The 15,814-nt window shown below is 42.2% G+C and overlaps 1 protein-coding gene across 3 annotated transcripts in view; it reads right to left on the bottom strand.

Annotated features, from left to right (window-relative positions):
- TNR (tenascin R) overlaps positions 1-15,814 on the bottom strand; it is a 932,265-nt gene that overhangs the window by 548,598 nt on the left and 367,853 nt on the right. For 2 of the 3 annotated variants that reach the window (XM_073593414.1, XM_073593413.1), the window contains exon 3: positions 1,557-1,588. The exons of the other annotated variant lie outside the window; for it this stretch is intronic. The gene's annotated coding sequence lies outside the window, so the exon portion shown is untranslated. The remainder of the gene's footprint in view (positions 1-1,556; positions 1,589-15,814) is intronic. 3 annotated transcript variants of the gene reach the window in all.

The following is a 15,814-nucleotide window of genomic DNA, read 5'->3' as shown; positions in this document are numbered from 1 at the left end:
AACGTATCCTGTTCTCTTTGTATTGTTTAATTTGTGTGAGGTGATTGTAGTCATATTAGTGCACTTGCGACAGTACTGTCCGTGATACTTTTTTTATTTCCACTAACATACAATTTTTTAGGACAAACTTTCGGACCTTGAAGAAGGGTATTTCCCCTTCTTCAAGGTCGCAGCAGTACTGCATCATTTTTGTAAAATACAGTACCTGGTGTTCCTGCCAGTCCCCTTGCTTTCCTATTTCAAACTGACCACATTAGACATGATATCCCATCCATCCCAGCAGCTGGGAGAACAGCCTGTCTGTCCTTTAATAAATAGATTTACTACCCCACTGCACATCCATTCACTGGGAAGATCAGCGTACTGCTGTTTCTCCACCCCTAGCTCTCTAAACCCCTTATACAGCTGAGAACAGAGATTATGTAATGACCTATAAAAAAAAAAAAAAAAAAAAAAAAAAAATTTTTATAATATCATGCATACACTATATTACAAAAAGTATTGAGACGTCTGCCTTTACACGCTATGAACTTTAATGGCATCCCAGTCTTAATTTGTAGGGTTCAATATTGAGTTTGCCCACCCTTTGCAGCTATAACAGCTTCAACTCTTCTGGGAAGGCTGTCCACGAGGTTTAGGAGTGTGTCTATGGGAATGTATGACCATTCTTCCAGAAGCGCATTGGTCAGGTCAGGCACTGATGTTGGACAAGAGGGCCTGGCTCCCAGTCTCTGCTCTAATTCATCCCAAAGGTGTTTTATCGGGTTGAGGTCAGGAACAGGCCAGGTGCAGACCAGTCAAGTTCCTTCACCCCAAACTCACTCATCCATGTCTTTATGGACCTTGCTTTGTGCACTGGTCCAAATCATTTGGTGGAGGCGGGATTATGGTGTGGGGTTGTTTTTCAGGGGTTGGGCTTGGCCCCTTAGTTTTAGTGAAGGGAACTGTTAATGACAACATACCAAGACATTTTGGACAACTTTATGCACCCAACTTTATGAGAACAGTTTGGGGGTCCATAAAGACATGGATGAGCGAGTTTGGAGTGGAGGAACTTGACTGGCCTGCATAGAGTCTTGACCTAAACCAGATAGAACACCTTTGGAATTAATTAGAGCGGAGACAGCGAGCCAGGCCTTCTTCCAACATCAGTGCCTGACCTCACAAATGCGTTTCTGAAGATTGGTTAAACATTCCCATAGACACACTCCTAAACATTGTGGACAGCCTTCCCAGAAGAGTTGAAGTTATAGCTGCAAAGGGTGGGCCAACTCAATATTGAACCCTACGGACTAAGACTGGGAGGCCAATAAAGTTCATGTGCGTGTAAAGGCAGGCATCCCAATACTTTTGGTAATATAGTGTATATACACAAATGTTTTGCCCTTCATTTCTATTTTAAACTGAATTAGTTGTTTTACACGGTAAGGGTTCACATATACTTTATGGTTCTCATGGCAATGAGCATTTTACATTTGGACCTATAAAGTCATGCTGTGGCCACAATGATGTTATATTTTTGAAAATCAAACAAGTTTACAAACAGGATCTATTACCTTTTTTCCTTTTTCCTATAATCCTCTGTAAGCTGCAAACAGAACAACAAGAGTTTAGTCCTTTTGCTAGATGTACATCATAGAGAATTTCAAGTTCTTTACTAAAAGTACACGGATGCTCCCCCCTCTTAACCTGAAGCTTTGTATGAAAAAAAATCTCTAAAAGGTAAATATAGTCCTCAGTGGAACCCATTTAATGCACTTCTCAGACACTGGAAATGGGCAGAGCAACTGCCAACCACATATAGCAGCCATTACAAGAACACTCAGTACAACTTTTGTATGCTGTATCTTACCCCTTTTTCTAATTATCCTGCTCCCTTCTGTTGTGTGTGCACTACTCGGTCTACAGAACATAATGACACAATCACTTACCTGCTACCATTACCTCGTTAAGCGTCATTCAGCTTAATGGCTCAGAATGAGATATAATGGCTCTTTCAATTGAGTACATATACTTTCTATACTTGCAGGCAGGATAAAAACAATAACTATTTTCTCTAAAGTCCTTTGCAGCAGCCAAAATGCGAAGCAACGCAGAGATGAAAATTGTTCTAACTCCCTTCTCTACAATTAGACAATAATCCGAAGGCTTTTTTCATGATGATTCAAAAATAGAATGAATCAGTGCTCATAGACTGATAACTTTCAGTATACATTCATTTCTCTTTCAGTGTTACACAATATATACATACATTAATATATATATATTATTTGAAAATAATAGAACATACAGTACTTTCTTTCTAATTAATGACATAAATGCATAACAAAAGATGTTTTCTTATGTAAATTCAGTTTTCTTTACATGACAAAAGCTTCATTGTAAATAGAAAGTATATAGTTCCAACGAAGAATAATAAGTACATCTTTTGCATGACTGTAGCTGAAATGGACCTTGATAGCAAAATTATCCTTTTCATCTCTGTATACATTCCCTTTAAACAATCAAAAAAAAAAAAAAAAAAAAGAAGCTTTTTTTTTTTTTTTTTTAAAGTCAGTTTACTTTTTTCTCTAAATTTCCAATCTAGCCTGCCCTCTGCCTCCATTTTCTCCTGCCCCTGCAGCCGCTCGGATTATCTATGTTCACATATCCCAAGAGGCATCAGCTTAAAAGGCAGCACCTGAGGCGGAAGGATGTGGCATGCATCATCGGGGAGCTGACTGCAAGGTCGGAGAGGATACAGCTGGCTCCCGATGATGTCAGAGTGGACGGTGGCACTGCAGGACCTGGTGTGCAACGGATGATCACAAGCAACAATTGGTTCGCTGTTTGTGTGCTATTATGTTTACTGAAGATAACAATAAGTTGAAAGGATTTACATTAAAAGAAATTACACAAGGGGTGAAGTTCCTTTGAAGTACAAATTAATATTTTATGTCTGTTCTCATCATGATTAAGAAAATGCTTGTTATATTCACAGTTACAGAAAAAAGCTGAAACAGGTTTGAAACTTCTGGACTGGCAAATTTCTTTCTTTCTTTCTTTTTTTTTTTTTTTTTTTTTTTTTTTTTTAAGGGTTGTTTTTCAAGGGTCTTTATAACTGTTTTCCCAAAAGCAACTCAACAGGCTTACAGAACATCAAACTCAAGTGTCGCCATCAGGACAGTACAGAAAACCAGTAAAAACATGACTGATGTAGGACAGCTGAATCTCAGGATCTGATCACTACATGTCATTTTATTTTGGTCCAGCAGCAGGAACCTGCCTAATAATAAGGTTTCCCCTTTGTCTCCTCTTATTGGTTAGTTTAACTGCATCATGCATGCCATTGTGTGTCAGTGGTGCGTCTAAGCACTAAGGAGGATAGGAAAGTTTTTGTCTCATCAAGGCTCAGGATGTAGACAATAAAGCCTGGTACACACAATGAGTTTTTTTTTAATCAACCCAGCTGGTTGAACGAAAAAAAAACCTGTCAGTTCTGGTTGGAGCCGCTGTACTAACTATGGGAAGTTAGTGCAGTAATCTCCCCTGCTGAGCAGTTCTGACTGGTGGATGCCCCCCCCCCGCCAAACCACTTGATCAGCACTCTTTGCCAATGGCTGAGAGCACTGAACAAAAGTCCGTTGGCTGCTGGTTTTCCAGCATGCTTGTCCGACAGAAGTCGGCCAAACGGCCGGCTTCTGTTGAACAGGGGCACATATACACGGGCCGAACGCCGACCACCTTTTTTTAACCGGCTGATGTCTCCCGACATTTGGCCCGTGTGCACGGGGGTTAAGGGTACACAACAAAACCCAGAAAGAGGAAAAAACAGTGCTACACGTTCGGACCTGCCAGGCTGAGAGTCCAGGGTTGGTAACCTGCAGTAGGACTATCCAAGGGGACTGGACTGATAATATTAGTAACAACACACTCAAACATGCAGCACAATGGAAACCTTGCCCCTTTTGTCCTCTAATGTCCTTATGGGGGCCAATTCAGTATATGGAAGATCGCAGTGATTCCTTAAAGAGACCTGTGTGAAGCCCATAGATTGTACAATGAAAGCGATCAATCATTTATTATAAGTACTGAGCCCATATTGTAGGACAATAAATCCCACTGTATAGTTGTTGCTCAGTTCGAGTTCTATATGTAAGCCAATAGCCCAGATAGCAAGTAATTGTGCTGCAAGTTTGAAAATGACCTGCTAAGCTCCTGCTAGACTTGCCAAGCTTCACAATTTTGTTGCACAATTGCAGCAAGTCTGCATTGCATGACTCCAGATCAACTTTCTTTGCAAACATTCTGCAAGTCTGCTACAAGTTCTGGTTCAGTTATGTTGTCAAACAAAAACAGTAGAAATCTCTCCTGCGCTCGGGTGTCAAGTATCTCTAAACATGGTGCGACTAACTTTATGAAGCAATGCCTGCTGTCTTGCAGCCCTCCTCAGAATAATGGGTATTTATAGACTAAAAGGAAAAGAAGAGAAGGAGGGCGCACCGACCTCGTGCATTACCACTGGTAAAGCTTTATTAAAGCATAAAAACAGCAAAGTAAATACTCACAAACAAGCTATTGGATAAGGCTTTGACAGTTGAGCAGATACGCTATTCTGACCACCGGTAAAACAGGACCTGATGTCAAGTGGATCAAACCAATAGCACAAGATGACTGACGCGTTTCAGGGGAGTACCTCTTTCTTCAGAGCCTAAGCGGACAAATGTCAAATATAAAAAAAAAAATCGCTGTGTACACATGTATGTGGGTAAAGCCGCCAACACATACATGTGTACCTATTCACACCAGGAGCATGCGATTCCACAAGGCCACTGGTGTGCTCTGTGATGGGGCATTGTGTTTCAGTGTAATGACGCATCCCAGATAGCAAGGATAACTTGCCAAAAATTTGTGGAAGTGTTGAATTGTAAGTCTGTTAACTTGCTGCACATCTTCCCTGGCAAGTTGTACACGTGCAGAGCACCTATAGCATAAGTTCTAATTGACACTTTTCAATTTGTAGCATATTTGCGTGGCCAGTCTCTAGCGAGAGCAAAGTTGCAGTGGTGAGTCTACAGCAAGAGCTATGCAAATTAAAATTAAAGCCACAGTGACCCCTGTGGTGGGATGACTATTGCACAACATAACTGAACCAGAACTTGCAGCCGACTTGCAGAATGTTTGCAAAGAAAGTTGATCTGGAGTCATGCAATGTGGACTTGGCAAGTCTAGCAATAGCTTAGCAAGTCATTTTCAAAACTTGCAGCACAATTGCTTGCTATATGGGATTGCACTGTTTATTTTAAATTTTTTTGTAACTGTATTGAAATATCATAAAATTACATTTTATTAATCTTTATGCACCACAGTGCATTGCGATGCATTGTAGTTTGTTAGGACAAACTGCGCTGAAAGACAGGATAGCATGTCTGAGTTTTTTCAACGCACACCAATGCAACACAGTTGTGTGAATTGAACTATAAGGACGTAGGGCAAATTGTTTGAGAACTGTGTAAGCAAAACTGCCCAACGCTGTTTAACATAAATGGTTTAAATGGGCACTTAGGGATTCATATAAGTGCTACACCAGGATTTGACTGGAACACAACACATTGATTAGAATACCTGACTCCAATTTCCTCCTTTTTTAAAGGAGAAGTATGGCCCTAATTCTCTTCTGGGTCATAGGAGAGCACTTATTTCTGCATTCCTGTGACCCAGGAGTGCGGAAAGGGAAGGGCTAAAGCCTGCTGTCAGCTGACATTACAGAGCTGATCCAAGCTTTGCAATGATCCTGACTTTAATGCTGGGATACACCCATATGCCTCCAATGCAATATTCCCAACACATAAGTTCCTGCAAAGATGGCTGTATTTTCAATTGGGTGCTGAAGCGACCATCGGCTGGAACCGTATACAGTCTTAGAGAGAAAATGTCCCCAGCACACCAGGATCTCCAAAAATGGGTCCAAAACTTTAATCAATGATCACATAGTTACAAAAAAGGCGACAATTCAGAGCCACGCAGGACCCCTTCATCAGGCATGTGACGATGAAGGGGTCCTGCGTGGCTCCGAAACGTCACCTTTTTTGTAACTATGTGATCTTTGATTAAAGTTTTGGATCCATTTTTGGAGATCCTGGTGTGCTGGAGACATTTTCTCTCTAACACCCATGTGCCTGACCAGCAACTGGCTCAGGCTCTCAGCGCTCCGCTGAGAGCCTGACCAGAAGTCACACCCACCCCCTACACAGCCCAGCATTCCAGTGAGTGCTGGAGGGGCAGAGCAGAGAGCCAGTGACTGACAGTGACCTCTCTCAGTTCAGTGAAGGCAGAGAACTAAGTAATCAGCGGTCATACAATCCCTTAGTTCTAAGGCTTAGGGTCGGCGGGGGACAGCTGCAGCATCGGATCAATGCTGAAGCCAAACAGGGGAGTGTGGATGTTCGTATTTCTTTAAATCTTGCACTTCTCCTTTAAAGAGGAACTTCAGATGCCTGGAGTCCAGAATTTTCTACCCCAAGCCTAATTTTCTTACCACTGCAGGTCCCCAGCACTGCCATCCTGGATAAGGAGCCGGCTGTGGTTTCCAAAGTACAGTAAGTTCCCTACTTACGAACAAGTTTTGTTCCGGGAGCTCGTTCGAAAGTCCAGCTTGTTTGTAAGTCTACCTGTCAGAACACAATTGCACAGCTAGGGAGATCACTGCACCAACATTGCTTGTGTTGGTATGGTGATCGGTCAGGTTTTTTTCACTCAGCCCGCTGGGTTAAATGAAAAAAAAAAAAAAAGGTGCAAACACATGTTCGCATCTTTGAAAGTTCGCAACTCAAAAGTTCATATCTAAGGGACTGTAATCATAGCCGGATCACCCATGTGCAAGCTCTAGCGGTGCCCCATGAATGATCCTGCAGTCTTCTGGGACATGAAATGTGTTTCAGAATGCTGCGGAAGGGTCAGGAGCGGGACAAGGTATGTCATCTTCACCTAGGCAAGAATTGCAGAAGTATATCAGTACTTGCTTCCCCCTCAAAAAACTATAACTCAGTTACAGGCTGGGGTAAGAGAGTCAACTTTTTGAGTGAAGTTCCCGCTGGCCGTACACATATATGCAGTCTCTCGGTGGGTGGGCTTTAATGCTGTGCTGTTGCATATATGCGGCCCTATGTAAACACTTTACTGTGCTGCGATTGGAAAGCTCCTGATGCGTACTTGAGATTGGGAGCTTTCCAATCATATGACAGCCAATCACAGTGATCACATGATTATGCCTGCCTCCCAACATTTAGATCTTCTTAAAGGGCTGGGAGGCAGCGGTGGGAAGATGGGAAGAAGTTAAAGCGGAGTTCCACCCAAAAGTGGAACTTCTGCTTATATGCTTCCCCCCCCCCTGCAGTGTCACATTTGTCACCTTTTTGACAGGCCCCCTTTTTGACAGGCCCCCTTCCTCACTTTTGGGAGATGGGCCGCGGCCGGATATCCCAGAAGTTTGGCCCCCCTCCTCCTTCCCCTGCTGCCGAGCCAAATGTAAAGCACAGCACACTTCATGCATGCACAGTAGGGAACCAGCAGTGAAGCCGAAAGGCTTCACTGCCTGGTTCCCTTACCAGGAATGGTGGCGGCAGCACCAGGGAGTCAATCCGAAGATCTGCTGGGGTGCCGACATCGCAGGCTCCTTGGACAGGTAAGTGCCCTAATATTAAAAGTCAGCAGCTACAGTATTTGTAGCTGCTGACTTTTAATTTTTTTCACCCAGGCTGGACCTCCTCTTTAGGGTGTAATTATCCTAGTGGTTAAAACACTTTTTTCCCTCAATGGCCCCAACTGATTAAACCATTCCATAAAAGATACGGCAATGTAAAATGATGTGGTTGCTGTTTTATTAAAGTAGACAGTTGTTATTACTGTGACTTATTGAATCACAAAACTCCAGAAAAAGCATAAGCAAATGTATGTATTTTTCCTATTGGTTCCAGGCAAACTCCAATTATGTTTGCTGATACTGCTTCACTTAATTAATGCTTATCCAAAAAAAAAATTCTTATCATCATCTATGGCCGCTAGCTGCTGCTGTTTCCCAAACACTGCAGTAGTGAACAAAATCTTTCCCACTGTCGGCTAAATAATAATTTAGGGGTTATATGCGAGAACTCATTAGGGAACATTCTTATCTGCTTCTCCAAACAAATAAAAAACATTTACCATAGTGGGGACATTTGCATAAAATGGCAGATACTCTGAATCGAACTGCCAGGACTAATTGTTAGAAAGTGAGTTTTAACAAATTTGCTGCTCTCAGTACCCTGTCATGCCTAAAGGAAATTTCACTTTTTCTTAAATAAAGATAAGGCATATATTGTGTAATTGCTACACATGCCATTTCGCAATATAATGTTATTAAAATTGCATTTTTATCAACAGCCAGCTATGATTATTATTTATATAGCGGCAAAAAAGTATGCAGTGCTTTACATACTACATGTACCACATCAGTCTCTGCCCTCAAGGAGCTTACAGTCTTAGATCCCATCCTCCTACCTACGTGCATATACTAGGGCCCATTTAGGCACGTGCCAATTACCGTATTTATTGGCGTATAACACGCACATTCATTTTAAGAGGGAAGTTTCAGGAAAAAACTTAAATTTGAAATAAGGAACTTTGAAACAAAATAAGGGTCAGTGCCCATCTGCAGCCTCACCATTGCCATCAATGCCCATCTGCAGCCTCATCAGTCCACATCAATGCAGCTTCATCAGTCCACATCAATGCAGCCTCATCAGTCCACATCAATGCAGCAGCCTCACCATTGCCATCAATGCAGCAGCCTCACCATTGCCATCAATGCAGCCTGATCTATGCCCATCTGCAGCCTAGAGGGGACAGGGAGGGGGGTGGGATGAGCGCAGACAGATTACACACAGTGAGAATCTCTTATGATAGACAGAACAGTGGTCCAATGGCGGCCCAGGAGACGGGACTTCCTATTACAGAGGCTGCCAAGTAAACAGGAGATTCTCACTGTATGTAATCTGACGGTGCTCGTCCCGCCCCCCTCCATGTCCCCTCTGAAGCAGCTAAAATTGAAGTGCTGGCGTATAACACGCACACACTATTTGCAACCGATTTTCATGGTGAAAAAGTGAGTGTTATACGCCAATAAATACAGTAAGCTACCAGCATGTCTTCAGGGTGTGGAAGGAAACCCACACAAGCACAGGAAGAGATTGCAATCCCAATACAGATAGAATCCTGACCAGGATTTGAACCAGGGATCCCATTGCTGTAAGGGAGTAGGGCTAACCACTAAGCTACTGTGCTGCCTGAGATTCTCAAACTGCCAAAATATTAAAATGTTGTATCCTTGCACTTTAAAAAACAGCATTCTCTATGCTAGGTGTAACAAATGCACAAATGATATGGTGCAACTCAGATTGTACATAAGCAAATCATCCTCAAAAAAATATTCAAACAAAAAGAAAAAGAAAGATGTTTAAAAAAGTCCATAATAGTCCATATTAATAATACTGTTAATATAGTCCATACAGAACTCCTGGCACAAAACAGGCAGCTCCACCAAGAGACAGAAATCGATCTATAGAAGAAATGGTAGGTAACACAAAGGGGCACCACTAAGTGCAGTATTAAAATCACTTTAATAAAAAATGCCAAATGCACACAGTTCTCATAAATATGCGCTTGTAGATGCAACAGCGTTTCTGCTAGGATCGTCCGCACACAGGACAAGAATGTGGAACCGCAGCAAGCCATGTAATCCGGTAAGCCGAGACGCCGCTTTTTCGTCTGGACGGACATCCGTAACCTCCGTGAAACGCATAACCGAGAAGTGACGTCACACCGGGGGACGATCTGTTGCCTAGGTAACGCGTTTTAGAGCGCCAATCAGTACGTCCTTGGCCTTTTTAGATCTCACCTTGTGCCATGATGGAGACACTATTTTACACCACCAATTATAACAAACCCACAGCCTACAATTAATTTCTTCATTTTTCCAGTTGTCATCATCCTCAGTGGGTTAACAACATTCCAAAAGGTCAGTTCTGCCGTCTCCGCCACAACTGTACTAGAACTCAAGACTATGTAGATCATAGCCAACGCATGAAGAAAAAAATTCTGGATAAAGACTACACACAGACACTGATAGAAAAAGCATTTCAGTTTTATCTGAATGACAACCCCTCCAAAAATCATTCACCTGACATGGTTAAACCGTTTGGTTTGTAACCCAATTTCATTCTCAACATAGACAAATGAAACACATTTTAAGGGGACATTGGTCTATCCTACTGGAGGACCCTCACCTAGCCCCCACTATTACCAAGGCACCCAAAGTGGCTTATAGGAAAGCTCCCAAAATAGGATTGCCCTGAGCAAACTCCAATGTGACACTAAACCCTTCCCACAAACACTTTCTTTTTTTCTCTCCCTTAAGGGGATGTATCAGTGCAGGAAACCCTTATGCTTGACCCCTTGTGTGCCCTACCATTTTATGCTAGGTGTAGACAACTTCAGCACTTAAGTTGTCAGGAGACTACAGGTCTCATGAGGCATTGTAAGACTTGGATAGCCATAGCCATGACTCTTGGAGGGATTTGTAGTTTCACCACAGCTGCACACCTACTTGTGTGATTAGTTTTTCCAAGATGTCTGCCCGAGCTGGAAGGCAAATTAGGAGCATTCCCCTCAACGGAAATGTTATCTTCTCTGAGATGCTTTTTAAGACTCTTATGCACACGGTCGGATTTTCCGACGGAAAATGTGTGATAGGACCTTGTTGTCGGAAATTCCGACCGTGTGTAGGCTCCATCACACATTTTCCATCGGATTTTCCGACACACAAAGTTTGAGAGCAGGATATAAAATTTTCCGACAACAAAATCCGTTGTCGGAATTTCTGATCGTGTGTACACAAATCCAACGGACAATGTGCCACGCATGCTCAGAATAAATAAAGAGGTGAAAGCTATTGGCCACTGCCCCGTTTATAGTCCCGACGTACGTGTTTTACGTCACCGTGTTTAGAACGATCGGATTTTCCGACAACTTTGTGTGACCGTGTGTATGCAAGACAAGTTTGAGCCAATATCCATCAGAAAAAATCCTAGGATTTTGTTGTCGGAATGTTCGAACAAAGTCCGACCGTGTGTACGGGGCATAAAGGTTAATGTAGTACAGATAATGCTGCAGTCAGATTAAGAAGAATTCTAAGAAAAATACTGAACAAGGGGAAGGTAAGACTAATAAAATTTGATAAATTCATCCAGTTCATCCAGAGGTGATTTTTTTTTTTTACAAAGTGGGACCGTAGGCGTGCGCACAGAGTGTGCCAGGTGTGCCCGGGCACACCCTAATCACCCAGGAAGACAGGATATCCCTGTCCTGGAGGGCAGCAAGGCCGAAAGCTATTGTCCATCCTGAACTTTGAACTGCCTATCTAACACATACATGCGCAAGAGTGTTTGTTTTGCTGTACTGAACACCCTAATCACCCCATGTGGTACAGATTTCCCCTGTTTAGATTCCTGATATTTCACCAAAGCTCCTAACGGGGCTCCTAAAAATTTGGGAAAAAAATAATAACAAAAAAACAATAAAAAATAAAATAAAAAACTACTGACACTGTCCACTGACCTACTGACACCAATCTCTGTCTTACTGACACTGTCAGTATATATACACACGCACACGCAGGCATACAGTATTTGCACCCTAATGCAATAGCTTGTGCACACCTATGAGCGGGGCTTTACTTTAAAAAAAGAGCTACAGTGAAAAAGTTGAGTAATGCCGCGTACACACGGTCGGACTTTTCGTCTACAAAAGTCCGACAGCCTGTCCGACAGACTTCCGACGTACCTTCGGCGGACTTGCGGCAGACTTTCTTACGAACGGACTTGCACACACACGACCACACAAAAGTACGACAGCCTAGTACGCGGTGACGTACACCAAGTCCGACGAGACTATAAAACGGAAGTTCAATAGCCCGTACGACACCCTTTGGGCTCCTTCTGCTAATCTCGTGTTAGTAGAAGTTTGGTGAGAGACGATTCGCGCTTGTGAGACTCGTATTTTTCAGTTCGTTTTAACTGTTGTTCAGTCTGTGCTTGTGAGGTTTGTATCTGCTTTTCAGTGCGTTTGGTCAGTTGGCATTGAGAAATCTTTGTTTTATTGGCCGCTCGTTCCTGATTTTCAGGTCGTTCTTCACAGGCCTTGCTGTTCTTCAGTGCGTTCTGTTTAGTGCGTTCTGACCAGCCGACCGTTTTGAAGCCATGTTACCTGTACGTACTCGTCGTAGAGCTCGTGCATTGTATGTGCTTGGTGCTGTAGTTTATTCTTCAGCCCAAGACCAGTCCATGAACAGGGCGAGGAGGAGTTCATGGACCAAGAATTGGTTGCTTCAGCGTGACCAGTTCTGTCACATGCCTTTGCTCCGTGAGATCCGTGAGAATAATCCTGAGGATTTCAGGAACTTTCTCCGGATGACGGACCCCGTTTTTGACCGTTTGTTGGCTTTGCTGACCCCCTATATCAGCAGGCAGGATACCTGCATGAGGCAAGCCATCACTCCGGAGCAGAGGCTGGTCGCTACCTTGCGGTATTTGGCCACAGGGAGAAGCCTGCAGGACCTTAAGTTCTCGACAGGCATCTCCCCCCAGGCTCTGGGGATCATTATCCCAGAGACCTGTTCTGCCATCATACAGGTCCTGCAGAAGGACTATATTAAGGTAAGATATTTTTCTTTTATTAGCATCACATGTTCTTTTATGTAATCTTTGATAATGTGATGTATTTCTTGCTTCAAACACTACTTACCATCATTGCAATATAGTGTGAATGTCCCCTTTTTATCCTCACACATGCTGGAATTTTTTACTGTTATTTTTTGTCATGCATGTATATTTTCCTTCAATAACCTTCCCAGCATGAAGTGATGGGAACATATCCACCTAGTCTACTCATTTGGAATGTATTTTGTTTGAGTGTATTTAGTGTGCTGCTAATGAGCAATTATCTAGATTTCACAACCCCCCCACCCCCCCCCCCCACCACCTAAACTCACTCCAAATAGTGTGCTGCTAATGAGCAATTATCTAGATTTCACAACCCCCCCACCCCCCCCCCACCACCTAAACTCACTCCAAATAGTGTGCTGCTAATGAGCAATTATCTAGATTTCACAACCCCCCCACCACCTAAACTCACTCCAAATAGTGTGCTGCTAATGAGCAATTATCTAGATTTCACAACCCCCCCCCCACCACCACCTAAACTCACTCCAAATAGTGTGCTGCTAATGAGCAATTATCTAGATTTCACAACCCCCCACCCCCCCCACCACCTAAACTCACTCCAAATAGTGTGCTGCTAATGAGCAATTATCTAGATTTCACAACCCCCCCACCCCCCCCCCCCCACCACCTAAACTCACTCCAAATAGTGTGCTGCTAATGAGCAATTATCTAGATTTCACAACCCCCCCACCCCCCCCCCCCCCCACCACCTAAAAACTCACTCCAAATAGTGTGCTGCTAATGAGCAATTATCTAGATTTCACAACCCCCCCCCCCACCACCTAAACTCACTCCAAATAGTGTGCTGCTAATGAGCAATTATCTAGATTTCACAACCCCCCCACCCCCCCCCCACCACCTAAACTCACTCCAAATAGTGTGCTGCTAATGAGCAATTATCTAGATTTCACAACCCCCCCACCCCCCCCCACCTAAACTCACTCCAAATAGTGTGCTGCTAATGAGCAATTATCTAGATTTCACAACCCCCCCACCCCCACCCTCGTTAAAATTTGCTGGAATGTTCTGTGGTGTTGATTTGTCTAAAGCAAATATATGTTGCACTTTGCAAAATGCATGTGCACTCTACAAGTGCATTTGTTCCAGTGCTTTAGTAAATGAGCAGAAGCTCTGCTGATTTCCATCATCAAATCATATGCAAGCCTCAAAGTGTTTTCATTAATTGCCCTTGCATGTGATTGTGTACTCCTTGCAACATGAATGCCTTTTTACATTACCTCATTTACTGTAAGCTGGTTAGCAACTGCACCTGCAGAGTGCGACAACTGCAGTCTTGTAGCCTTTTTAGTCCCTAAATTCCTGCGTGTCCTAAAAGTAATTTTTTTTAGGGATTTCACAACCCCCTAAAATGTAATCAATGTTCCATCAGAGGGGGTGAGCAATCTGATAAGTGTGCCTTTCCATATTAGTTATTCCAGAACAATTAAATTATTGAATGTTATACTGATGCTGGGGAATAATGTTTTTAATTGTCTAATTTTCTTGCAATGTTAGCTTCCAAATTAATTGATTTTGGTTTTCTTGTTTGATTTCCCAGTTTCCTTCAACGCCACAGGAATGGCAGACTGTGGCATCCCATTTTGCCAGCCGTTGGGACTTTCCCAATTGTGGAGGGGCTATAGATGGGAAACATGTCCACATTGTGCCACCACCCCATTCGGGGTCATATTATTTTAATTATAAGGGGTTCCACAGTATTGTTTTAATGGCGGTGGTGTCGGCACACTATGATTTTTTATATGTGGACGTGGGGAAGAATGGCCGGATGTCGGATGGAGGAGTATTTGCCCAGACGGAGTTCTGCCAGCGTCTCCAGAGTGGTGGCCTGGGATTGCCACCTGATGAGGATAACGTGGAAGGACTCCCCTTTGTCTTCATTGCCGATGAAGCCTTCACTCTCAGCAAGCACCTCATGAGGCCATTCCCCCAAAGAACCCTCACCCCGGAGAGGAGGGTTTTTAATTACCGGCTGGCCAGAGCTAGAAGAGTGGTTGAGAATGCGTTTGGAATTCTGGCCAGCCGGTTCCGCCTGTTTCAAACAGCCATTAATTTGGCGGAATACAAACTTAATTTTATCGTTTTATCGTGCTGCATTCTGCACAACTTTTTAAATAAGCATTCTCCAAATTATATAGGCACAGTTGGGCCTGAGGCCGGACAAATAGAAGCCAACCTTACAGGCCTGGATACTGTCCGTACTGGCTTGGCCCCCCAAAGTGCCCGTCAAGTTAGACAGCAATATGTTAATTATTTTATGGGTAGGGGGGCCATTGCAATGGGCCAGGATATATAATTTGACAATAAAAAAATTATTGATGAAATCTTGCATTATATTTATTGCTTGCCTTTCTTTTGGGCTGTCTCCTAGGTTATGGTCGAGCAGTTGTAGTGCCAACTGTATTGTAATTTTAAATGTCTAAATAAGCTCCATTGCCACTGTAAACAACTTTTTTACAATTATAACTAAAATGATACTGAGCCTTGAAATAACAAACCACACATTTATTTAATTCCTATAAGGAGATGTTTTTATTAATGGTTGTTATGCATTCCGTTCTGCATTTAGTATAAAATGTTCATAGACAAAAATAGAATGATATCTTAATAATGTAGCAAAATATAATTATATCTAAATATTTATACCTAATCCACAAAAAAATATTTTTGGCTTTTTGATTTTCACAAACAGGCTTTTTTTTTGTTTTGGGAAAATCAAGTTTTGTTTTTTTTTTTTTTTTTTTAAAGCAATTTTTTGGTTTATGTTTTTTTTTTTTATCAAGTTATTTTTGTTTTTATTATTTTTTTTTTAATAAAGTTTGTATATTAATTTTTTTTGGTTTTTTAAAATCAAGTTTTTTATTTTTTTTGGTTTTTTAAAATCAAGTTTTTTATTTTTTTTGGGTTTTTTAAAATCAAGTTTTTTATTTTTTTTGGTTTTTTAAAATCAAGTTTTTTATTTTTTTTGGTTTTTTAAAATCAAGTTTTTTATTTTTTTTGGT

The sequence above is a fragment of the Aquarana catesbeiana genome, linkage group LG07 (genome assembly GCF_042186555.1).
Source record: "Aquarana catesbeiana isolate 2022-GZ linkage group LG07, ASM4218655v1, whole genome shotgun sequence".
Taxonomy (NCBI): Eukaryota; Metazoa; Chordata; class Amphibia; order Anura; family Ranidae; genus Aquarana; species Aquarana catesbeiana.
The sequence above is the reverse complement of the archived record's forward strand: the minus strand, read 5'-3'. Positions and strand labels throughout refer to the sequence as shown.